The sequence below is a fragment of the Papaver somniferum genome, chromosome 1 (genome assembly GCF_003573695.1).
Source record: "Papaver somniferum cultivar HN1 chromosome 1, ASM357369v1, whole genome shotgun sequence".
Classification (NCBI taxonomy): Eukaryota; Viridiplantae; Streptophyta; class Magnoliopsida; order Ranunculales; family Papaveraceae; genus Papaver; species Papaver somniferum.
Window position 1 is genome coordinate 95401738 of NC_039358.1, and position 14929 is coordinate 95416666.

The window sequence follows — 14929 nt, forward strand, 5'->3', positions numbered from 1 at the left end:
GAAGCAAGCCTATAACGACCATTTCTTGGTTTAGGCCAGGATTGTACAGATTGATCTCTCGAATCAAAAGTACTCCCGTGCAGTACATTGTTTAGGGTTTAGACTCGTTTCTCACCCACACACACGATTACCGAAAACAACAGAAACCGTTTTCACCCACAAACAATTGGAGACCACAGTGGGAGATTAATCTCTCGGTTACAACATTAATTTCCAATTTCCAATGCCATTCTTCAACACAATATCAAGATGGTAGAACTCAGGTCCGGATTAGCAACAAACCCTGAGAACACTAACGTTGAAATCATCCCTGGTACTAACGCTCCTTCCAGTGGCATTAATACGCCACCCTCCAACACCAGAAACGAGGAAAATGTTCTTTCAGGTGTTACACCACCGATCGCCAGAGCCTCTGCCGCCTCTCCCAACTTTTCTACATGTCTGACACCTCCAACCGTCACCAGAACCGCTGCTACTCCATACCGGGACGAGAGACTGGAGGATCCAGGGGAAGCCAACCTCCCATTACCACTGTTGATTTGATGGAAAGACAAAAAGTTCTCGTAGGGCTCAGACATACATGGCTATAACTCAGAAGGACATAACTATTTTCCTCAAGACACTAACGAGCGGCTGCTACAAGAGTCACGTCAACCCCAGATGGAGCTGACAAGGAATACTTTTAACATCCGACGCAAGCACTTCAGCAGGACGCGCCTTTATAGATGAAGAGGCTCGCGTTGCTCCTAAACGCCCAGTAGAAAAGAATCAGCAATCCAATTTCATCACACGTGAAGATTAGGAACGACCTCTCCAAAATCGGGGCAAAGAAAATCAGCAACCCTCCTGAGTTCACAGAGACCCTCTTCCCGTCAGGAGCTGCATGATTTCTGGGGACTTCGCCCACAAAATCGTGCAGTCTATGATGAAACATTTATGTGAGATTCTCTATTTCTCCAAGGCGCAGCGTCAAGACATATTTGCAGCCCTCAACCGCACTGCATCAGGAAAGCAGCTGTTTCCAGCCAGGGAAGTCGTTCCCGAACCCCAACCTCTCCTGGAAAGCACGATTGATAGATGAAACTGGGGAATCCTAACCACTGTTCACTTGAAGGATGTCGAGTTTGACAACACGTTGATTGACGTGGCCTCCGGCTTCAACATTGTAACCGTCAAGGCTTTGAGAGTTGCAAGGGAAAATCAAACAGAAGAAGCGTATTCTTTCCCGAAAAACGCTACTTGCCGACCAGCACTATTTATCACGTCTTCCCATATACCATATCGTACCAAGTCGTTTTTCGAAGTCAAGGGTTAATGGCACCCTCACTGGAGTTTTCTCCAGGAGTCGCTTCGACGTTTTTCTCCAGGAGCTGATAGACGCATTTATGTGTCTATTTTGTTCTCAATGTTCTGTATTGTTAGAATCGATTAAATACTTATTGTGTTATTTTATGTTTTTGTAGATGTTTTTGGAAAAATAAGCTCTTGCGGCGAAATTGGCTCAAAAAGTGGTGTTTTACACCCTAGGATAGAGTACTAAAGACACCCCAGAAATGCACCGGTGGAATCCAGAAAAAGTGTTGGAAACACCCCAGAAAAATTACAAAAGGCACCCCATGGGACATGTGTTATTCAGACTCCAGCAACGGATAAGGGGGTGACCACTGGATAAGGGGTGACCTTCTTCACAAATTCAAAAAAATATTTTGGCGGGAAAATATTTGCTCTTCACTGGAAGATTTTCTCGATTGCATTTGGACGTGATTTTGTGCGATTCAATCGCTGAAACTTTGTGGAAAGATGTAATATATCATAACAGAGCTGGTATGGGTGATTGTTTCGACTGAATTTAGCTGGATAATCACGTGGAAGAAATCAGGGCAACACGGGTTTGAAAATGATATTCACGGATTTTCAGCAAGTTTGATGTGTGCTGCTCGTGTTTGGATGACACTTAGTCATTGAAGATGCGTGTAGAAGCTAAATAAGGGAGTATCAGAAGCTGTTTACGCGTGGAGAATCATTTTAGGGAAGAAAATATTCGGAAAATATTTTCTTTTAACACCGAGTAATGGAGGATCATGTAGAGTTAATGAGGGTGATTTCTTGTCGCTGTTGGGTATAAATAGGTTCCCTGGGTGTCCTAGAAGGGTGGTCGAGAGTTTAGGGTCGAGAGGAGGTCCAGAGAAGCAGAAATCAAGAGTTGGTGAAACTCTGTTTCTGCTGCTGATGATGATGAAGAACACCAAGAACACGAAGAACAGACTCGCAAGGACAGTCGTTTATCAACAGTGTCTAAGACGCACACCCGTGGGTCGCAGTGAAGTCTAAACAGCAGCAGCACTTGTGTTTTATCGTTCATTCTGTGATGCTTTTTGTGCGTCACAGATTACAGTTTTACACCATTTTCTCCTTTTCTCTCTATTGTAAACACCATTTGAGTTATAAAAATATATTTTGAGCGTGTTTTCATCATGAGGAGCTAAAACCCAACACTGGGACGACGAAGGAGGCTGAATTTCATCCTTGTGGTAATTTATTTTATTCTTTTTTATGACTTTTGCATTAATCTAAAATTGAAATATGATTTGAATTAATTGGTTGTTATTTAATTTGATGATGTATGCTTAGCTTAGTTGTTTTGATACATCATGCTTAGGACTTACAATCAATGTTTCAAGAATCTATCTTGGCAAAATCAGAGTCTATGTTAATTTTATTGAGTTTTATTTGTCAAAGAATATATGAATGAACCTTGTGTAGTGAATTCAGCCAAATCCTTAGTCCCAGTACCTCTCACCCATTGTTAATATTTTTGTATATATATTTTTATTAAATCTAAAAATTCCATTTCCTTCACAAGTCTGAAACGAATCCTATTTACTACAACCCCATCAAAAATCTAAAATCATTTTGGCGCCGCCGACGCGGATTTGTGCTTAGGTAGAATTTTTAGGTTTTTATTATTTTTTATTATTTTTTATTATTCCATTTGTTCTTTTTACGTCTCTTTGGTTGTGTCTTTGTATTACAGGTTTGAAGTTGGATACTAAAGACCTTGGAATCAAAGCTTAAAGCTAAAACAGAAGGAAAAAAGACAAAGCAAAAAAATAAAGAAAAAAGAGAGAAAAAAAAGAGAGAGATTTATTTTATTTTTAAGAGACTTTCCATTTTTTTTGTAATTATTATTATTATTTTTTGTATTTCTTTTCATTGGACTGGACTTTGGACAATTTATTTTAATTTTAAACCCTACGGAAGGGTTATATAAAAAAAATAATTAAATATAAACTGTTTGCAGGGAAGGACGACGATTACAATATCGTCTCGGCCCCTCGGGTTCGCACACTGACACCGGAGTCAGTGGCCCGAGTCGACTACAGCGGTTCTTCGCCCGTCTGGTACGGGAGGTAAACTTCTAAACACCCGCGAATCTCCTGTCAGCGGGTTTATTGTCTTCCTTAAGGTGATTATATGTTGAGGACTGAACCGGCTGCTTTAATTTCCTAGTAAAGGGCAAGAACTGGCCATATAAGATAAGGGTTCGGATTTCATCACCCTTCCCTTCTTGCCCTCCTTAGGAAAACGAAACCAAACGCGAACCTAAGCTTAAAATTTTGACTAGAACGAGACCTATAGGGTAACGAGCTTAGTAGGAAAGTCGTTCGAAAAATATTGGTTACTCTTTTAGCATACTTCGAAGTTCATGATGGTTTCTGTGAGTTGAATGCATGACTGCGCCGCCTTGTGATAGCGGTGAGGCCTTGGGTATCAAATCTCCACTGAGCTTCCCTCTCCTCAATTCAACTTACTTTGACTCGGATTGATTCTAGAGGGGTTTGCTTAAATTGTAACGAATTCCCTTTCTAAGGATTAGAAGCTGGTCTAGAAACAATCTAAGTGGAGCAATCATGCTTGTTGTTTGCTAGATTTTATAGGTTTGATTTGGTCGAGTCAACCTTGTTTGTGATTGTGTAGAATTCCCTTGCAATTAAGAATGTCGAACTGGTATGATAGAAGCCAATACAATGATTATCGACCTGAATTTGAATATGGACATCATCCTTTCTATGACCATGTTGGGAATAGTGGTTGGGAACGCCATCCTTTGGAAGGATATGGGTCATACCCTGGTGAGCCCAATTACTATCCACACATGCATCAGTCTTACGAGCAAGAAGATTCTAGTACTAGTTCTTCGTATCTAGAGGATACAATCAAACTATTGAAAAGTAGTCCTTTTTATGATCCCTCTGTTCCTATTCCTCCTTTAGAAGAGTCCCTCAGGGAGTTAGCTGAGTCGACGCGTAAGTTAGATGAGATGAATAGTGTAATTATAGACGAAAGAACTACAATAATGAGTGAACTTTCTATAGAGGAATCCCTCAAGCTGATGGCTGAGACGAATGAAAGACTTGCTCGAAATAATCTTACTTTCCAATATAGTGTTTCCAATAATACCCTTAAAAATGAGGATAGTTATTTTCATAATCAAGATGACGAGGTTAGAATTGGTAGCACTACTTGTTTTGATGAGGTTAGATCTTTTTCATGTTATTATGATGAGGATAGTGTTGATGGAGAATCATACTTATGTAGGAATAGTGATCAGGAAATGGTTACTCCAATTGAGCTTTACAATGATAATATTATTTCTAGTTCAAATCCAAATAATTTTAATAATTATTCACCTATTCAAAAGGACGAGGATTTGACTAGAGATACCCTCGTTTTAGACGATGTAGTATTTCCTGTTTATAAAGCCGATAATGATTTAGAGGAACGAGTTTATTCTGAGAATAATGTTTTAGAGTCTAGCGATTTAGAAACAATAGTCTTAGACGAAGAAGATGAACTCGTAGAGATGAGTGAGGATGAACCTGACTTAGAAGAATCAATTGCCCATTTTCAGGAATCTTATGACCTAGAAATTAGGGAAGTTGTGACTAGTCTTCCTAGAGACACTGAAAACTCTAAGTTTGGGGGTGATTATCACCTTCCTAGTGCCTTAACTTTAACTCTCAGAAAGTACCCTAACTTAGGACTTGATATCTCTGCCTCGACCATTTTACAAGACTACCTTCATACTCGTTTTCCCGAACCTAATGATGTCCAGAAAGAAGTTCAGTCGTTAGAAACCCATCCTCTGGTTGATGCGGTTTTCCCAGGCTATGATCCCCAGACTGACTTTGTTTTCCCACCAAATAGTTTTCTTCCAACTGTGGGAACGTTTATATTCCAAATGTGTCGAATATTAAGTTGTTAGACTAAACCTAAATGCTTTAGGAAATTAGAATCGACACATTTGCTTAAGAATGACCACTACTCTCATTGTGGTCAATTATGTAAGTCAAATCTTATTGACTTAGAGGATCCTCAGTTATTTAGGTTATTATTATGCGCTTCTAAGATCATATTTGAGTTTTTCAAGACTCTAGGACCTAATGATTCGGATCCCACTTATGAAGAAACGCAATCTATGAAAATTTTCTATTTAGACCCTTTCATAGAACCTGAACCTGAACCACAATTAGATATAAATTTCTTAATCAGGAAACTAAGTAAGGGCTTGATAGTCTTGTTCATTTTCTTGGTTCATTGCAGTTTCATTTGGTCAGACCCACAATTATTTCGACTGTTACTTTATGGTTCGAGTTGACTAATCCTTTCCTAAGTCTGGCTGAAGACTTTAAACTTAGCACTTCTTGGGAGGTATCCCATGCTCATGCAACACGGTAATATCTTTCCTTAACTCTTTTTCTTCAAATGGTAACCGTTTCTCCTTGTTCATGTTTTTAATATTATCTTTAGAACATTGAGGACAATGTTAGATTTAAGTTTGGGGGTATGGGAGAAACTTTTTAGTTGCAATTATTAAACTCCAGAGCCTAGAAATTTATGCATATTAAGGTTTGCACTAACCAATCTAAGTGGATGGGAACATCTTGGTTATAGGAATTGAGGAACCAATCTGATTAGATGGAAACATCTAAAGAGTCTATTCATAAAAGCACAGAGCTCAGGTGTTAGAATTAAAAAAAACATGGTAGTTTCGCCATATCTCGTGATGGAAACATCGAAAGAATCCCGATCACTTCTTTTTCTTTTTACCTTTTTACCATTACTAGGGTGAAATAGAGTGACTGAGATACAACAAAAAAAAAACAAAAAAAATTTGAGATCAGACCATCATACCAACCGGAATAAATTCAATAAAGTCAACCACTGGAACCCTTGTATATGCCAGTTGTGTTGACGTAGAGTTAGGATTATCGACTACTGGTTCCCTTGCATATGCCAGTGTGTTGATATTAGTCCAGACCAATATCTCAGTCCATTAGGATAGGTTCACCTTAGTTAACATCATCTAAGTTTTTCTCTACATCCATCTTCTTAATCTATCCATGTGATTGGTTGACTCCGGTTTATGATGTCCAGAAACTATCTGAGTAGCGCTCTGTCACTTTATATGAATTTTAGTATGCTTGAGTGCAAACTCGTGTACATCAATTGGAATTTCGCATCAGGGGACTTCCTCCTATTGTCAATGATTGTATGCCAACCAAGGAGATTCTTTAGTTCCTTCCAAGGTTCTGCGTAGATAGCTAGGGTCTGGAGTATTGGTTTTGTGGGTACACCTCTGGTAAACCCTCCCGAGATTAACTCGGTCACTAGGGACACCTAGTGAGTTAGGATTTTATTTTTATTATTTTTGCTCGAGGACTAGCAAATAATAAGTTTGGGGGTATTTGATAGACACATTTATGTGTCTATTTTGTTCTCAATGTTCTGCATTGTTAGAATCGATTAAATACTTATTGTGTTATTTTATGTTTTTGTAGATGTTTTTGGAAAAATAAGCTCTTGCGGCGAAATTGGCTCGAAAACTGGTGTTTTACACCCTAGGATAGAGTACTAAAGACACCCCAGAAATGCACCGGAGGAACCCAGAAAAAGTGTTGGAAACACCCCACAAAATTATTAAAGGCACCCCAAGGGACATGTGTTATTCGGACTCCAGCAACGGATAAGGGGGCGACCACTGGATAAGGGGTGACATTCTTCACAAATTCAAAAAAATATTTTGGCGGGAAAATATTTGCTCTTCACTGGCAGATTTTCTCGATTGCATTTGGACGTGATTTTGTGCGATTCAATCGCTGAAACTTTGTGGAAAGATGTAATATATCATAACAGAGCTGGTATGGGTGATCGTTTCGACTGAATTTGGCTGGATAATCACGTGGAAGAAATCAGGGCAACACGGGTTTGAAAATGATATTCACGGATTTTCAGCAAGTTTGATGTGTGCTGCTCGTGTTTGGATGACAATTAGTCATTGAAGATGCGTGTAGAATCTAAATAAGGGAGTATCAGAAGTTGTTTACGCGTGGAGAATCATTTCAGGGAAGAAAATATTCGGAAAATATTTTCTTTTAACACCAAGTAATGGAGGATCATGGAGAGTTAATGAGCGTGATTTCTTGTCGCTGTTGGGTATAAATAGGTTCCCTGGGTGTCCTAGAAGGGTGGTCGAGAGTTTGGGGTCCAGAGGAGGTCCAGAGAAGCAGAAATCAAGAGTTGATGAAACTCCGTTTCTGCTGCTGCTGATGATGAAGAACACCAAGAACACGAAGAACAGACTCGCAAGGACAGTCGTTTATTAACAGTGTCTAAGACGCACAGCCGTGGGTCGCAGTGCAGTCTAAACAGCAGCAACACCTGTGTTTTATCGTTCATTCTGTGACGCTTTTTGTGCGTCGCAGATTACAGTTTTACACCATTTTCTCCTTTTCTCTCTATTGTAAACACCATTTGAGCTATAAAAATATATTTTGAGCGTGTTTTCATCATGAGGAGCTAAAACCCAATACTGGGACGACGGAGGAGGCTGAATTTCATCCTTGGGGTAATTTATTTTATTCTTTTTTATGACTTTTGCATTAATCTAAAATTGAAATATGATTTGAATTAATTGGTTGTTATTTAATTTGATGATGTATGCTTAGCTTAGTTGTTTTGATACATCATGCTTAGGAATTACAATCAATGTTTTAAGAATATATCTTGGTAAAATCAGAGTCTATGTTAATTTTATTGAGTTTTATTTGTCAAAGAATATATGAATGAACCTTGTGTAGTGAATTCAGCCAAATCCTTAGTTACAATACCTCTCACCCATTGTTAATATTTTTGTATATATATTTTTATTAAATCTAAAAATTCCATTTCCTTCACAAGTCTGAAACGAATCCTATTTACTACAGCCCCATCAAAAATCTAAAATCAGGAGCCGCATCAACGTTCTCTCCAAAAGTCGCTCCGCTTCAACGTTCTCCAGCAGCGGCTCCACTTCAACGTTCTCCAGCAGCGGCTCCACTTCAACGTTCTTTAGCAACGGAGCCGCTTCAACGTCTTCTCCAAGAGCCGAAGCCGCTTCAACGCCATTTATTCCTGCCAAAGATCATGCCGGTAGCCGCCAAACTCCTTCCTTCCAAGGTTCGTGCCCGTAACCACCACACTCCTCCCTGTCAAGGATCGTGATCACAACCAGCTAAGGATCGTAGTTGTGGCCACCTTTTGATCCATATCGTCAAACCTCGTGGTTGTGGACAGTTTACTCGGTTACGCATCCAGCCGATCCCTTTGCATCCATGGACTCCCATGCAATTCCAGCCAACCTATTTTGGTTCTACGCGATGTGGTCTATTCTGATCACATCTGCTGCCAAGAATTGCTGCTGCTCGTTTGTCGATACCAGCCAGAGCTTCACCATGGCAGCAACCTCTACAAGGGTAATCCGTACTTCTCCATGTTTTAGTTTCAAATGGAAGAAGTAATAGAGTCACCAGTACGGATGCAAGATGGTGATATCCTTATCATGGTCAACTCACCGACCACACCAGATATAAACATGAAAACCACACTTGGGGACTGAGGCTCTACAAGGGATCCCTTCACTGTCAAAGATCGGAAGACACGGTCAACCAAAAGTCATAGCCACGACAAGGTCATACACCCTTCAAAGGTGTAGCGTAAGAATATCATCAGCTCTCTGTCTAGAAGGCGCGTGCAACACTTTACGAGGCCGCGACGGATCACAAGCCTACTCAGAGAAAATAACTTTAGTAACCAAAGAGAAGTGCAACTGGGGACTGCTCATCACGGTCCATCCCCGACAACAATCAATCATTCATGAGATAACTCCAGATACACGACCGAAACATTTTTCTTGAATAGACAAAGGGATCCACGATTTAGCAACATTACTCTCTCACTTCTACTTCTTCGTTATCCAGAATGTTTCGTCCATGTGATATTCCAAGCATCCCAGCATCACATCCATGAGAGTATGATAATATTGTATCAAATCCAATAGGCGTGGATTCAAGGCGATGCAATTAAAGTAGGCTACACCTGGGGACTGAAGCTGTTAGAGCATAGCTCAGTCGACCTCGCATGCATTGCTATCTCAAGCATGTTTGTCAATGTTAGTGATCAAAACTATGAGTCTTCATTTCTAGTCTACATAGCTAAGTCTCGGACTAGGATAGAAAAGTGTAGTTGAGCTCAAGCACTTCATGGCGATTCATGATACAACGATGAAGATCTACTCAAGGAACCGTGGAACTTCATCAACAAAAAGGTATGTGGAGACTTGAACTTATCTATCACTCAAAAGTCTATCTCTTCTATCTCCTACTTCTTATGAGACAAAAGTCGTATGCTATATATACTGGATCATACACATTTGATATTTCGAGCTGAGTATACTCTACTTATCTATATCTCGAAATCATGTGTTGGTAAAGCGTTTCACATTGATCGGGTTTATCTTCACCTAATGACGAAAGTCATAATGTTTCAATCACTTTGAAAATCGCTTTGACGAGAAATAGTGTAACAACTATATAACGTCCTCTAAGAATGTTTCAATGGTTGGAATGAGAGTTTAGGTATATATAACCAATGATGGATATAAGCATTGTGTGGAAACACATATGTGCATAAGTCATATTTCTTAATCCGAAGTTTGCGAACTTTTTTGATTGAGAGAAACCGGAGGAATTGGCTTTGCCAAGTCCGTGAACTCAGTCCGCGAACTGACGGAAGTTCTCTTGCCGAGAATTTCTGCTGGGATTTTCCAAAAACTCGTTTGCGTGTTTAGTCCGCGAACTCAGTCCGCGAACCTAGTACGCGAACTGGCGGAAGTCTCCTTGCCAATATTTTCTGCTGAGTTTGGAAAACTCTGCCGGTTGTCTTAAGTCCGCGAACTTGTTTGCGTACTTGAGTGGGTTATGATCTAAAGATGTGCTCTGAACATGAAACTTAAATTACTAAGGAATGCAGTATGCAAACCGTGGCTATAAAGTTCATGAGCCGATTTAATCGAATCGAATCATCTTTGTTGCAATTGTGTCTTGTGTAGTTACATAAGATCTCATAGCAATTGAACAACTCTCTAACTAGTTCATTTGAGTCAATTGAACTAGTTATGGTGAAGAAGAACAAGGTTAATATGAAATGCTCATATGGTTGACCTTTTGGGTTACTATGTTGAACCAACATACACGTACACGTTTGGGCACGGTTTTCACAAACCCAGTAAACGTATATCTCAAGTGCGTGTGACAAGCTAAGTTTTTGATCTAACGATTGAGAAATATTAGCTTGAATCTAAATCAGGTTTTCATCTAATGGTGAATATTGATTTGTTTGTAACTAAGTCAAAACCCTGATTTGAAGACTATGTATAGGAGACATCTAGCATTGGGAAAAACTAATCCCCACACGTCTGTGTGATACTAGTGCGCTCGCTAGAGTCGATTTTCCTCTAACCTTTGGTTTTCTTCTCTAAAACCAGGTTAACGACTTAAAGACTTCATTGGGATTGTGAAGACAGACCGATACTACTTTTATCATAGTTGTGTGATCTGATCTTGCATCTTCTATCGTACGAGTACAATCTTTGATTGGCTTGAGATCGTGAGAGTTCTCCGATAGGCAAGATAAATAAGTCACAAACATCTTCGTCTCACTGTTTGTGATTCCTCAACTTCCTCTTGTGTATTCAAGTAAGACTGTTGAGAGGTGATTGATTAATCTAGGATGTTCTTCGAGAATATAAGACCGGATTATCAATTGTTTCCTGTGTTCACCTTGATTTCATATCTTAAGATGGAACAAAAACCTAGGGTTTTTCTGTGGGAGACAGATTTATCCTTTAATGGACTTTTCTGTGTGAGACAGATTTGTTTATTATCAAGTCTGCGATTTTGGGTTGCAGTAACTCTTGGTTATGGGTGAGATCAGCTAAGGGAATCAAGTGCGTAGTATCCTGCTGGGATCAGAGGCGTAGGAGTACAACTGTACCTTGAATTAGTGGGAGACTGATTGGGGTTCAACTATAGTCCAGTCCGAAGTTAGCTTGGAGTAGGATAGTGTCTGTAGCGGCTTAATACAGTGTGTATTCAATCTGGACTAAGTCCCGGGGTTTTTCTGCATTTGCAGTTTCCTCGTTAAGAAAATTTCTGGTGTCTGTGTTATTTCATTTTCCGCATTATATTGTTTATCTTTATAATTGAAATAATACAGGTTGTGCGTTAAAGGTTAAGTGGTTGGAGATCCGACCTTGTGGTTGTCGATTTCATTGATTAACACTTGGACATTGGTCTTTGGTACCGTCCAAGTTATTCCTTGTATTTGATAAAGACTCGCTATTGTTTTTATCTTGAGTAAAAATCAAATCAATAGAGAGATATTAACTCCTTGAGATACTTTTATCTAGATTGAGTCTGACTGTATAGTTGATTCTGTAGCAAAGTATTTTGGAGTTAGTCCATACAGATTGCTAAGCGAAATATTAGGTGGTGTTGTTAGACCCCGGATTTTTCAATTGGTATCAGAGCAGGAAAACACGTTAAGACCTTATAAGTCTGTGTTTGTAGCGATCTGATTATGGACGAGTCTATCTCTAATAACGTACCAGTTCAGAAATTACCAGATGATTCTAAAAGCTTGGATTCACCTGAGAGAACTGTCACATCTAAGTCAATATCTAAATATTCTCATGATGTAAAAACTGTTGATTGGGAAACACTCCTAGAAGAACAGTTGGATGAACTTTCTGATGAAGGCGATTCAGATACTGATAGAGAAGTTGATGAGGAAGTCTCAAAGTACGTTAAGTTTTTGGATTCGTGGAAAATGAAGAAGATTACAACTTCTCATGTTACACCTCTTCGTGCTCCTCTCTGTCGAGAAAACAAGAAATTGAAAAGGATTTACGAAGGTCTTTATGGTCGGAATCGCTCTTGCGAATCGATCCTCAAGGATTCTGAGGAAAACCTACGTATTAAGTCACTTGAATGTGATAATCTTTATCAAAAGTACTTTTTGTTGGAAGAGAAACTTGTAGAATCTGAAGCAAGGTTTAACTCTCGACAAATTAGTTTTGATGACAGAGAAAGTGCTTGTCTCGCTCGAGAAAAACGCCTTGAGGCTGATTTAGCTATTGCTCTTGATAAAATCAAGATGTTGGAAGACAACTTGAAAAAGTTCAATACTAGTTCAAGCAAATTAAACACTATGCTAGGAGCAAGTAAAAGTCATCGTGATACACGAGGATTGGGCTATAAGGGAATAGATGCTCCAAGTACTAGCAAAGAGGTAAAATTTGTCAAGGCTAGTGATTCTTATCAACAAAAGGTTTCCACTAATGGAAAAAGTAAAATACCTTCACCGACAGTTAAGGTTCAAAAGAGCAAAGTTTATCAACCTCCAAAGTCAGCACACACGGTTCGAGGTAAGAACATTCCTTATGTTTGCCACTATTGCGGAAATAAAGGTCACCTGGAAAGGAGATGTCGTTTCCGTATAAGGAATGAGAAACTTCATGATGTTCTGGTTTGGGAATCACAAGAAGTTGTGAAACCAAGATCATATGTTAAGACTAATCCCCTTAACGTTATAGGTTGTAATTGTCCAACCTTTAGACAAAGGAATCAGTGTTGTGGTAAACCTAGATTTGCCTATAAACGTCGTACGAATTCTTTTCTTAATCGTAATGGTTATCAAAAGGATAATTTCGTAAAGACAAAGACAAGATCCGATGCTCCCAATTGGAGAAAGATTAACTTGCAAAAGAATAGTCAATCCAATTCTCTTCCAAGAATTCTAGAAGAGAGTGATGGGAAGAAGGTTCCGACTTCCTAAACGCACTCAGAAGTGGATACCGAAGAAAGACAATGATGTTTTGAGTGTGAAAAGGAATGATCTTACAGAAAACTCCATGACTATGGAAAAGGCAGTATCCATGATGTTGGAACTTAACAAGTTTTTTGGAAAAATGGAATCGAATGTGAAAGGTTCTAAAAGTGATCTCTTTCATGATAATCCAAAGGTCACTTGTGGTGAGCAAGACTTTGTTCACCCCAACGCAACTTGATTGTGTTGGAAGTGCATCCTCACCAAGGAATGCCCTGCTTTGTATACGGTGAGGGAAGCACAAGAATTGGGGCACACATATTATGTTCGGTAAGGCGGTAGAATCCGATTGGATTCATCTAAAAAGGTATGTCTATAAACTTGAGCAAGATTTGTACTTTTATTTGCTTAGAATACTTATAATAATCTTGCTTATCGTTCATTTCTACCTAACTTGATCTGTTTTTAAGGTTCTTAAATGTTTAGGTTTGAAAATAATAGTTCGGGATGTTTGGAATACATGGTACACATACCAAGTATGCATAACAACATTCAAAATCAAAATCCAGGGGTTTAAGTTCGCAAACCCGTATGCATACTTGACGTCGATATTCGGTAAACTTGTTTTGGCCGTAACTTCTTCGTCCGAACTCGGATTTACCTCATTATTTTTGAGTTCTCTTCCTTATTGAATTCCCTACAAAATGGAGATGAGAATTGTTGAATTTGGATGAGTTAATATTGGTCTTTGTCATGTCTCTTGTTTTTTAGTGTTTGCTCCGTTTCGTTGCACTTGTTCTATTCTCTTGGACTTGGGCACTGTGATTCTTGGAGAAATCTTATTCTAAGCTATTTTGTGGATGTTAGAAGAGTGATGTTGGTGAATCACAAAGAAGGAAGTTCGAGAATGGGTAGTAGTTCACATTTCTATATATTCTTGAGTGTTCACAATCATCTCATGTGAACTATGGTGCATAGTCTTCAATGACTTTGTATGTTCTTATTTGTTAAGGAAATCTTTTTATACGCTTTTGGTAACCACTCTTGGTATAAATCCGTGCGAAAAAGATTGATTCTACCTTCTAAGGGCAAAAATTGTTATTGCAGTATTAATCTTTATGATTTTGTGATATTTCAATTGTTTATGGGATATGTATTGTTTTGCATCCGTGAACTGGAAGGTCCCATATGTTGTCAAAAGTAAAGTCGTTCATAAATTGGTATTCGTATTGATGAAAGGACGAATGGACTTTTGACAAATAAAAAAGTTATGCCTATGCAGTCATTTATTTGATGGAAAATAGGGTAAAATCTTTTGTGTGACAAGGATAAAGTCTATAATGTCGTTATACAAATAGTGATGCAAAAATAAAATATATCCTTGTATGTATTCCACAGTAATGATCATCACTGATCCATATCTTATGAATTACTGTGAGGCTCCGTAATGTGTCTTATGTCGAGCACGATACAACTAAGTTGATTATTTTGTGATTAGCTTTGTTGGTTGTTCCGTAAGGTACTTTACATCTTTGAACTAAATTAATCATCTTGGTTGGTTATTTAGTTATTTGCTCCGAAAGTCTTCTTTTGTCGAGCAAAACTTTTGACAATTAAATTGATTACCTTCGTGATTAGTTTGGTTGTTTGTTTTCCAATTAGATTAATTATAAGTTCTCTTGTAATTAGTCTAGTTGAGTTTTCGTATATTCCACAAGTCCTT